Source organism: Myotis nattereri (assembly GCF_964212035.1).
Source record: "Myotis nattereri genome assembly, chromosome: 2".
Classification (NCBI taxonomy): Eukaryota; Metazoa; Chordata; class Mammalia; order Chiroptera; family Vespertilionidae; genus Myotis; species Myotis nattereri.
The window spans coordinates 95,232,400-95,244,846 of record NC_138076.1 but is presented as its reverse complement, the minus strand read 5'-3'; positions in this window follow the sequence as shown (position 1 = coordinate 95,244,846).

The window sequence follows — 12,447 nt, the reverse complement described above, 5'->3', positions numbered from 1 at the left end:
TGCATTCCCACCAGCAGTGCATGATTGTTCCCTTTTCTCCAAATCCTCTCCAGCACTTGTCATTTGTTGATTTGTTGATGATAGCCATTCTGACAGGTGTGAGATGATACCTCATTGTTGTTTTGATTTGCATCGCTCGGATGATTAGTGACTTTGAGCATGTTTTCATATGTCTCTTGGCTTTCTGAGTGTCCTCTTTTGAAAAGTGTCTATTTAGGTCCTTTGCCCATTTTTTTTATTGGATTGTTTATCTTCCTTTTGTTAAGTTGTATGGGTTCCCTATAAATGTTGGAGATTAAACCCTTATTGGTGATATCATTGGCAAATATGTTCGCCCATGCAGTGGGCTTTCTTGTTGTTTTGTTGGTGGTTTCTTTTGCTGTGCAGAAGCTTTTTTATTTTGATGTAGTCTCATTTGTTTATTTTCTCTTTAGTTTCTAATGCCCTAGGAGCTGTATCGGTGAAGAAATTGCTTCAGCATATGTCTGAGATTTTGTTGCCTTTGGATTCCTCTAGTATTTTTATGGTTTCCTGTCTTACATTTAAGTCCTTTATTTTGAGTTTATTTTTGTGTATGGTGTGAGTTGGTGGTCTAATTTCATTTTTTTGCATGTATCTGTCCAATTTTCCCAACACCATTTATTGAAGAGACTGTCTTGACTCCATTTTATGTTCTTGCCTCCTTTGTCAAATATTAATTGAGCATATTGGTTCAGGTTGATTTCTGGATTCTCTATCTATTGTACTGATCTATATGTCTGTTTTTGTGCCAGCACCAGGCAGTTTTGAGAACAGTGGCTTTGTAATACAGCTTGATATCAGGTATTGAGATACCACCTACTTTGTTTTTCTTTCTCAGGATTGCCGCAGCTAGTTGGGGTCTTTTTTTATTCCAGATGAATTTTTGGAGAGTTCGTTCTAGGTCTGTTAAATATGCTGTTGGTATTTTAATGGGAAGTGCATTGAATTTATAGATTGCTTTGGGTAGTATGGACATTTTAATGATGTTGCTTCTACCAATCCATGAACATGGTATGTTCTTCCATCTGTTTGTGTCTTCCTCTATCTCTTTTTCAATGTCTTGTAATTTTCTGAGTAGAGGTCTTTTACCTCTTTAGTTAGGGTTATTCCTAGGTATCTTAATTTTTTTGGTGTGATGGTAAATGGGACTGTTTTTTAGTCTCTCTTTCTGTAAGTTCACTATTGGTGTATAGAAATGTCATAGATTTTTTGGCGTTGATTTTGTATCCTGCTACATTGCTGAATTCATTTATTAAGTCTAATAGTTTTTTGATGGAGTCTTTAGGGTTTTTTATGTACAATATCATATCACCTGCGAATAAGGACAGTTTTACTTCTTCATTTCTAATTTGGATGCCTTTTATTTATTCTTCTTGTCTAATTGCAATGGCTAATACATCCAGTACTATGTCGAACAGGAGTGGTGAGAGTGGGCAACCCTGTCTTGTTCCTGTCCTTAGGGGAAATGGTTTTAGTTTTTGCCGTTTGAGTATGATGTTGGATGTGGGTTTGTCATATATGGCTTATATTATGTTGTGGTATGATCCTTTTATTCCCACTTTGCTGAGAGTTTTTATCCAAAATGGGTGTTGGATTTTGTCAAATGCTTTTTCTGCATCAATTGATATGACAATGTGGTTTTTATCTCTCAATTTGTTTATGTGTTGTATTATGTTTATTGATTTGCGGATATTGTACCATCCTTGCATCCCTGGGATAAATCCTACTTGGTCATGGTGTATTATCTTTCTGATGTACTGCTGGACCTGATTTGCTAAGATTTTGTTGAGGATTTTGGCATATATGTTCATGAGGGATATTGGCCTGTATTTCTCTTTCATTGTGTCGTCTTTATCTGGTTTTGGTATTAGGGTAATGCTGGCTTCATAGAATGAGCTTGAAGGTGTTCCTACCTCTTTAAGTTTCTAGAATAGTGTGAGGAGGATAGGTTTTAGTTCTTCCTTAAATGTTTGGTGAAACTCCTCTGTGAAGCCATCTGGCCCCTGGCTTTTGTTTGCTGGAAGCTTTTTGATGACTGCTTCAATTTCTTCCATAGTTATTGGCCTATTGAGATTTTTAGATTCTTCCTGACTAAGTTTTGGAAAGTTGTATTTTTCTAGGAATATGCCCATTTCCTCCAGGTTCTCTAGTTTTTTTGGAGTAGAGTTGTTCATAGTATTTTCTAACAATCCCTTGTATTTCTGTGGGGTTTGTTGTTATTTCTTCTCTTTCATTTCTGATTTTGTTTATTTGGGTCCTCTCTATTTGCTTCTTGGTGAGCCTGGCTAGAGGTTCATCAATCTTGTTTATCCTTTCAAAGAACCACCTCTTGGTTTTGTTGATCTTTTGTATTGTTTTTTTTGGTCTCTATGCTGTTTATCTCCGCTCTGATCTTTATTACTTCCTTTCTTCTGTTTACACTGGGCTTTTCTTGTTGCTCTCTTTCTAACTCTTTGAGTTGTAGAGTTAGGTAATTTATTGTTTTTTGCAGTAGGCTTGTAGAGCTATGAACTTTCCTCTCAAGACTGCTTTCACTGTGTCCCATAGGTTTTGGATTTTGTGTTTTCATTGTCGTTTGTTGCCATGATGTTTTTTATTTCTTCTTTGACCTCTCAGGTAACCCAGTCATTGTTTAATAGCATGCTATTTAGTCTCCATGTGAGTTTTTTGGATTGTTTTTATTGTAGTTGATTTCCAGTTTTATGCCATTGTGACCTGAGAAGATGCTTGATATGATTTCTATCTTCTTCAATTTAAAGAGACTTTGCCTGTGACCCAATATATGGTCTATCTTTGAAAATGATCCATGTGCACTTGAGAAGAATGCATATTCTGTGGCTTTGGGGTGAAATGTTCTGAAGATGTCAATTAATTCCATCTGATCTAGTGAGTCATTTAGGATTGAAGTTTCTTTGCTGATTTTTTTTGTTTAGAGGATTTTTCCAATGGTGATAGTGGGGTATTAAAGTCCCCAACTATGATTGTTATTGCTGTCAATCTCTCCCTTGATCTCCTCCAGAAGTTTTCTTATATATTTGGGTGCTCCTATATTGGGTGCGTATATGTTTATCAGAGTTATTTCTACTTGTTGGATTGCTCCCTTTAGTATTATGAATTGACCTTCCTTATCTCTTTATGTCCTTCACTTTGAGATCTAATTTGTCAGATATAAGTATTGCTACCTCAGCTTTTTTTTCATTTCAATTCACCTGAAAACACTTTTTTCCATCCTTTCACCATCAGTCTGTGTGTGTCTTTTTTTCTGAGGTGGGTTTCCAGTAGAAAGAAGATATATGAGTCAGGTTTTCTTATCCACTCAGTTATCCTATGTCTTTTCATTGGGGCATTTAATCCACTTACATTTAAATTTATTATTGATAGATACTTGTTTGTCACCATTTTTATTCTTTACCCCTGTGTTCCTTCTTCGTTTCCTATTTTTTCTTTTTACAGCAGACCTTTTAGCATTTTTTGCATTGCTGGTTTGGTGGTTATAAACTCCCATAGTCCTTTTTTTGTCAGTGAAGCTCCTGATTTCATCCTCAAATTTGATTGATAGGTTTGCTGGGTACAGTATTCTTGGATTCAGACCCTTCCTTTGCATGACTTTGTATATTTCATTCCATTCCCTTCTTGCCTGATGTGGTTCTGTTGAGAAATCAGTCGCTCGTCTGATGGGGGAATCTTTGTAGGTAACTTTCTGTCACTCTCTGGCCGCTTTTAAGATTCTGGCTTTGTCATTGGTGTTTGCCAATTTAATTATAATGTGCCTTGGCTTCTGTCTTTTGGGGTTCATTTTGTTGGGGACTCTGTTTTTTTTCTTGGATTTGTGTGAGTTTTTTCTTCCCTATATCAGGGAAGTTTCCTGTCATTTTTTCAAACAGGTTTTCTATTCCTTGCTCAGCTTCCTCTCCTTCTGGCATCCCTAGTATGCGGATGTTGTTTTGTTTTGTTTTGTGTTCTCCCAAAGTTCTCTTATGCTCTCCTCCTGCTTTTTAATTTTTTTTTTCTAGAAGCTGCTCTGCTTGGGTATTTTTTTCCTACCTTGTCTTCTAGCTCATTGATGCAGTCCTCTGCTTCTTCTAGTCTATGGTTGATGCTTTCTATTGAGTTCTTTATAGCAGTGACGTCATTTTTCATTTCTTCTTGGTTTTTCTTGATTTCCTCTTGGTTCGTACACATATTGTTGAATTTGTCTTCCATTCTTTTCATCCACCTGATGGCTATTTCTCTGAATTCTTTCTCTGACAGGTTGCTTGCCTCCATTTCCTCCATTTTGTTTACTTCTTTTTCTGGTGATTCCTGTTTTTCTTTCATACGTGGGCTGGTTCTTTGTTTCACCATGATCTATCTTCTCCAGATGTTTGGTTATGTAGTTCTCTCTCTGCTGTGTTGATTTAAAGGCACAAAATACAACACAAAAAGGCACAATGTACAAGACACTGAACACAAATGTATTCACGATATTAATAACCCCAAATAAAGGTGACTACCCGAACAAAGAGAATTAGGGGATAAGGAAGAAAGAAGAGAAAAGGATAAAAGAGAAAAGGAATAAAAAGGAGTGCATAAATGGAATTGGGATAAGGGAGGAAAAAAAGTAAGAAAAGAGAGAATGAAATAAAACAGGGGAAGAGAATATTTATATGGGTAGAAAACTCCAATAGCACCACCAGTAATCCCAAGCAATTCCAGCAACAGATTCCTGGAGATGAATGAAAACTAAAAACAACCACTAATATCAAGCGAGGCGAGGGAAAACAGAAGCACAAAAATAACCAGAGGGGGAAACAAAACCAACAAGAAAATAAAAAGCAAAAGCAAAACAATCTCACAAACAAGCATAAAAAAATCCAATATACTCAACAATCAAGCAAACATTACAAAACGTCAGAGAGAAGAAAAGAAAATTGGATAGTGAAGAAAGTTAAGAGAGAGGTGTATATGGATTTAGAGCAGGGGATTGAAAATTAGATATATAAGTAGGGTGAAATTTAGACAGGGGGTATAAAGAAGGAATAGGGAAAATCTAAAGCAGGAATAGGGTTAGAGAAACAGGACAACAAAAGGGGAAAAGTGAGGAAGAGAGTTTTGGCATGAAGGTAAATTTGAGGTAGATAAAACTGATGCTAAAGGAACGATGAAAATAGAATGTAGAACACTAATCCCAAAATAAAATAAAGAGAAAATAAAATGACACTTAAAAAAATGGTAAAATGGTAGTAGTAATAATACTGGTTAAAAATAAAAGTGTAGTAATTAAAAAAGTAAAATCAGGTGATGAAAAAAGAAAAAAATAGTTTCTTAATTAAAAGGTGAAAAAAGAATTAAAAATAAAAATGTACAGTAGTGAATGTGCTTCAGTGCTTCAGGTCCTCTACTCTTAGGAAGGTAAGAGTCCTGCCAGGTATTCGGGAGAGTGTTGAATTTCCCTGCGATACACTGTTCCTCCTTGTTGTAAACCACAGTCCTGATTTTAAGGCAGGCCGTATTTGTTTCCCAGACTGCCTTTATTTGTATTTACAGAAGAGTCAGTTCATGGATCAGCCCCTGGGTGGCAGTTTTTCTGGATTGACCTCTGAGGCTATAAGTCCTCTCTATCCAGCAGCTGGGTGTATTTTCCCGATTGCGCTTAAAACTGGTTTGGGAGAGTCGACTGTCCTAGAACCTGTTCTTTAATCATTACTCCTGCTCTGTTTCCCAGGTTCCACAAAAACAGCTTTCCCCTGCAGTCTCTGTGAGTGACCCTGACTGGGAAATCCCATGTACTGGGTTTAATAATCAAACACAAAGATTTAACGTGAAGAGAGAGAACAAGAGCCTGAGAAGTTGCACGAATTCACAACCCCCCACCTTTCAGCTCTGTGCGCAGTCCCTTCCGTGCACCCTCTCTTCCCCAGTGCTAAGCAGCCGGCACACTGGCAAAATCCAATGCTGCTTTTTTGGAACCAGTCCAGATATGGGCTTATTTTTAGCATTCTCTTCTGTCAGCAGCCCTGTAGGTGCCCTTCCATACTCGCAGATCATGGTGGCCCCAATGGCCGCGGACTTTGTGGAGCCCAGATTTTCCCCACTCACCCGCATTCCTCTCTTCAACCTGAATTGCAAACCGCACCTTTAGGTGAAGTCTGACCTTTCTGTGGGGAGAAGCAGGGTTACTCTAAGTTCACATAGTTGCGCTTCTTGGGGTCCATTGTTTCCAGGTTAGTAGCCAATCTTTGGATGCTGTGGATGCCAAGTCTTTGGATATATATGCTCCCAATAACAGCCACTCAAGATGGCGCGTTCTCCATGGCTGAGCCGGCGCTCCGGGACAGATTTCAGCCGTAGTCTCCAACCATCCCCTTTCTCCAGGAGTCCTCTGTCTTTCCCAGCTGCAAACTGTCTCCCAGCTGAATATCTTCTGCTTTTTAGGTCTGTATGTTACCCGCTTCAGCTGCTCACCCTTACCTGCTCCCGGACAAGGCACAGGACACATCCATCTATACCTCCGCCATTTTCTTCCCTCTGCGGTTCCATTTTTTAATCTGAAAGACATAATTTTTAAAGAAGACCCAAATCAAATTTTTAGAAACACAATGGAGAAGATGAAAAATACATAGGAAAGGATTTACAGGGTGTAAAAAATTCAAGAAATAAAAAGATTAGTGAATTTAGAGACTTAGCAATACAAACTATCCAAAATGAAATAGAAGAAAAACAGAAACATTTTTAAAAATAGAATAGAGCATCAACATGCTGTTTGATTAGATCAAAGAGCCTACTATATTAATAGTTGAACTCTCTTGGCAATATTTGAAAAATGTTCATAATTAATAAAAATGATAAAGCAATGAATATAAGGAGTTCAAGAATCCCCAATATTAAGAAACATTAAGAAAACTACACCAGGACACAACAGAATCAAATTGCTCAATACTGATGACAAAGAAAAATCTTAAGAGCAGCCAGAGAAAAAAACACATGTTACCTATAAGAAAAATATATAAGAAGCCCAGAAATTTTATTTTTAAAAGTTTTGCAAAGGGAGAAGAAAAAAAGTTGTAACCTACAATGCTATCCTCAGTATTAATGAAATATATATTAATTGTCCAATAAACAAAAACCACACTATTATCTCATGAGATGCAAAATGAAAATTGACAATGAGCATTATTTCTTTCATGGAACTCTCAACAAACTAAGTACAGAATATTGAGAATGAAATTTCCACAACTTGGTAAAAGGCATCTGCAAATAACCTTAACTAAAGCGACTGGTTGCAGTGACACACACTGACCACCAGGGGACAGACACTCAGTGCGGAGCTGCCCCCTGGTGGTCAGTGCACTTCCACAGGAGGAGCACCGCTCAGCCAGAAGCAAAGCTGACAACTGGTGAGTGCAGCGGCGGTGGCCGGAGCCTCTCCTGCCTCTGTAGCAGCGCTAATGATATCCAACTAAGGATAGCCATAAGTCAGATATCCCCCAAGGGCTCCTGGACTGTGAGAGGGCACAGGCCGGGCTAAGGGGCCCTGCTGAATGCATGAATTTCGTGCACAAGGCCTCTAAAATCCTAAGCGACCTTTGTGACCGAACGACCAGAATGACTGGTTGACCAGTCACTATGACATGCACTGACCACCAGGGGGCAGACACTCAATGCAGGAGCTGCTCCCTGGTGGTCAGTGTGCTCCCACAGCTAACTTCCCACAGCCAGCCAACCTCCCACAGCCAGTAAACCTCTCATGGCTGGCCAACCTCTCCTGGTTTCTCCCCTTGGCTGGCAGGCCCCGAATCCTGGGAGCACCCACCAACAACAGCCCCTCAGTTCTATTGCCTCTGTTGTGGCCGCAGGCCTTGCCCACTCCCAGAACATGGGAGGTGGCAAAAACATGCACCTGATCAGCCTGGCCCTGATCAGCCTGCCCTGATCGGGACTGGGTGAGATAGCCCTGATTGGCCCTGATCACTGGTCAGGCCTCGGGACCCCACTTGTGCATGAATTTCATGCACTGGGCCTCTAGTGTATATGTGTATATATATACACATGTGTATATGTGTATATGTGTATATGTGTGTGTGTGTGTGTGTGTGTATATATTAGAGGCCCGGTGCACAAAATTCATATATATATGCATATGTATTGCTGGAAGCAAATTCCAGCAGGTCATAATTATGCAAGATGTTCATCAGAAGGTTGATGGATCTTGGGGCTTCAGCAGGACTGAAAATCTGCATATATTACCTGCTGCTGGAACAGCTATAGACATTTCTCCTAACCTGATAATCTTTTTCTGTTTACCAAACCTTACCTTTGATATGTATATCTGTTTTGCTATAGGGCAAAATGTAGGAATAAAAAGCCAGGGGTCCGGAGATTCAGAGAGCTTAGTCAATAGAACTAAGTTTCTGTCTGGCACCCCAAAATGCCTTCCAAATTCATATTTCTTCTCTAGTCTCTTCATTCATTTATGCACAGGCCTTCTCCAGATTCCTGAACCCTTGTAGATGTGGAAAAGACCCTGGCATTTATGGCATCCAAGACAGATATCTGGAGAAGAAGATTCGCCAGAGCAAAGAAAAGAAGTTAATCACCAGTAAAGGTCAGGATGGATCACCGGTAAAGGGGGTCACCAAAAATTCGGTGGGGAGATTCACTGCGTGTAAAGCACGTGCCAAGCTTTGGATTTCTCAAACCAGAGTGGGCTTGAAAGTCTTTGGTTTCAAGCCAGGCCATAATGGGGAAGGGTTCGACTGAAAAGCAAAAATATCATTGTAAATTTTTAGCCTGTATGCTCAAGGATAAAGAAATTGAAATGTCAAAAGGCACTTTCTTAAATCAGGCTCAAGGAAAAAGAGTGCCATTGTCATCTTCAACTATATGGGGTCTTGTTCAAAGTATATTGTAGCTAATTCATATTGGGGATCAAAAATCTGTAATAATTAAAAAGGCCCCGGATCCTCTGCTTCTAGCTAGAGAATGTGAAGCTATCAGCTCTCTTGTAGGGGAACTCTTGGATGCTTTGTTTAAAAATTACCATAAGACACCTTGGGACAGGAAGATTTTAGCTAAAATAACTTTAAAGGCCAGTCAATGCTATGGAGAGTGGAATATGAAAAGATTCAGGAGTCTATTAAGCATGCCTTTGGTTTAATTTAATAAGAAAAGAAACACGGCCAGATCATTTACTGAATTTCCCCAAAGCAAGCGTGGGGAAACATGTGGCCAAGGGTGTCCTAGGAGACAAAGAAAAGTCTCATCTCCACCATGTTTTTTTTTTCCCCTCGGTTCGTCATTTAAAAATTTAGCAGAATTTAGGAATGCATCTGGGATTTCTGTACTTGTAAAGAGAGAAAGCTAGCTTAAAACAAAAGAGCGCTCTGCCCAATTTTGGACAGGTTTTGGGCTAAATTAATCTCTTTACGGATGCTATAGAATGAACCCACCACTGTTTTTTCCTCAAAAATATGGCAGAGATGACTCAAGAAAAAAATACAGGCAGGTTCTAAACAACAAGATTGGTGTTTCCATAATAAACGACAGTTTTTGAACAATAATAGACTGCATTTCAAAGTTAACCTTAAGTCCACTGAAAGTCAGTAAGTTATCTCTGTTACAGAATTTGCCAAAGAAAATGCCTTGAATACTAATAATTGGCTTTAAAATCTCAAAATTGTTGAAACATAGATATAACTAAGATAAAGAATTTGTAGTAAAGCTGTTCAGTTATAATTATAGGTATATTAATAGTGGGGGTTCGCTCCTTATTGAAGGAGGGGGCTGGTTGCCCTTCCCCAAGTAGGAAAAATGTGGTAGTTTTACATCAAGCGGCTGGGCCAAACCTGTTTTGCCAGCCAGAAACAAATCTTTGGCAACTTAAAACTTTGGAGTTTACTGAATTAAATAATAAAAAACTTGTTGAACATCTGGGTATTTTGAAATGACAAAATACTGAAATGTTAATCTGTTTGCCTCATATGAAAAATCTAAAGGACAGAATTGAATCTATTAATTAAATATGTCTTATATTTTTAAAATATATTCTTAAAAATGTAAAATTATTACTAATCTTAGAAATGCTAAGTATTTAATTTGCCAGCTAAAATTTAAGGCTTCTAAGATTTTAAAGTTCAAATTAAGTTGGGAGAAATTATATAGTTGTGATAACAAAATACATAAAGTATAGAAATTTATTTTTGAGAAAATAATTCTTGTATTTTTTATGGTCTAATTAAAAAAGAGGATTAATTCTGTGGTCTCAACCAAATTTTTAATATAAAAAACAGTTTAAATATAATTGATATCCTTTAGAATAATTATAAAAAGTATATAATATAATATTTGAAATATATATATTTGATGGTCTTTCCAAGTTATAATTCAAGACTTTAACTGAAGGATGGCTTTTGGAGCACTCCAAGGGCCCTGGAGTGATTCAAGAATTTAGCCTCTCTTCTTAAAAGAAATATTTTTGAATTAGGCCAATTTAATATACTTGAAATCATGTGGAAAGCTTCATCAAATAAAAATTAATAAATATGTTTTATTTATATACATATATTTTAAATGTTATGAAGGTTTTAACCTCTAAGGGAAGGCAAGGCAAAGTTGCTGAATATTTCTTCAGCAGCGGAATTTTAAAAAACAAAAGCAATGGAATTTTAAAGACAAAAAGCCCTGGAAGCCTGCTTTTCAGATAGGCTGGAGGGATGGGACAGCATCTACACCTCATAGATCAAACATATAAGTTTGCTTAGTTTGCTTTTTCAATAAAGATGCTTACTTTAATTACTTAATAAATTAGCTTTCTAGAATATAATCAGATCTCATATAATTTCAGTTAAATGAGAAGCCAAAATGTTAAGCAATTGATTCTAGTAAAAAAAAAATAGGTTACTGAAACCTCCCACAATCCCTCTGTGTATGCAAATGAGAACTAGACAAAAAGAATGCTGTTTAAAAGTAAATTTTAAGCCTAATAAAAGCAGAAATTTAAAAAATTTTAAATCTTTTCTGCTAATATTTACAGGGCAAACTGAAGGTTATTATCCAAGCATTAAATCTCATAATTAATATAGTCAACATAACTATAAAGAGAGTCACTTGAAATGTATGTGGCAGTATCCATTAGCATCTAAAAAGCAATCAACTGTGTTGCTCAATGTAAAAGAGAGAAAAAAAGTTTTTTACAAAAGAAAGTTCTTAAGTTTGGCCTAGAAATTACTCTGGGGGGAAATTAAAGAGAGGTTTCTTTTAAATGTCTAGAAAACTGTAATTAAAAGTCAATGTATTAGGTCTCAAAAAGAAAAGTAAATAATTTGCATTTTGCCTCGCTAAACAAAGCTTATGTGAATTTACTCAAAGACTAATAGCAGAAATTCAGTTATTGTCATTTACTGTCCACAGCCAAAGACAAGTAAAGTTAGAAAATAAGCCTTATTTCTGACTGATTTAAATTGACAAATTGAAATGAGTTATACTAGGCAGGAAACTATTCCTGGAGCATTAACTAATATTTTACTGATGGTTCATCTCATAGTAAAGCTGCTTAACATGCGATGAGTCCAAAACAGTCATATTTCTGCGTAAAGAATTGAATTAGAAAGCTATCAAGACTGCATTGCAGGATTTCCAAAAGCCTGTTGAAATTAAAACAAAAAAAGCAGGGATAGTGGAATAATCTCCTGTAAGTGAATTACATAAAGCTTTAATTACTTAAATTTTTCTTTAAAAATTTTTTCACTTGTAATGCTGATGGCAAGACACAAATGGTGTCAGAATAAGCCAAAGGAAAATGGTTTGGGCAAAATGAAAAGATACTGAGTCTAGTTTATAGAAAGGTCCCTTTATTAACTTTTGGTCAAGAATATGCTTATATATTTCCATGAAACTCCTCCAAGCCCTTGTAGATTCCTGCAACAATGGATCTGAGAGAGGAATTGGACCAGACTACTCCAGCCACAGATGGTGGTGGCCCCAAGCAACACGCTAAGGAGATAGAGGAGAAACAGTCCAGAGATGGAGGATGGTAAAGACGCCTTGTCACACTAGCACTCAGGAGCTGTGCATTGCTGTGGGTTGCCCGGGACAAAGCCAAAGAAGGTTGGGCCTGCATTGCTGTTGCTTACTGTTTGCCCACCATCCAGAACTGGAATATTATTGCTATCATGCCACAGGAGACAGTGATTGAGAAGAGAACCCATAAAAAACTTGGACAGTGATTGGGAAAGGGACTCAAAGAATTGTTGGCCCAGAAAGGAGCTTACTGCAGACTGATTCCTTTGATGCCTGGCAGCAATTTAAAGGGACATAAAGAACTCAGTCCTTTCCATTGAATTTAAAAATCTTAAAAGGACCTGAGCTCTGCAAATGGCATACATTCTTGTTAAATTTATTAAATCAAAAAGGGGGATATGCTAGAAGCAAATCCCAGCAGGTCATAAT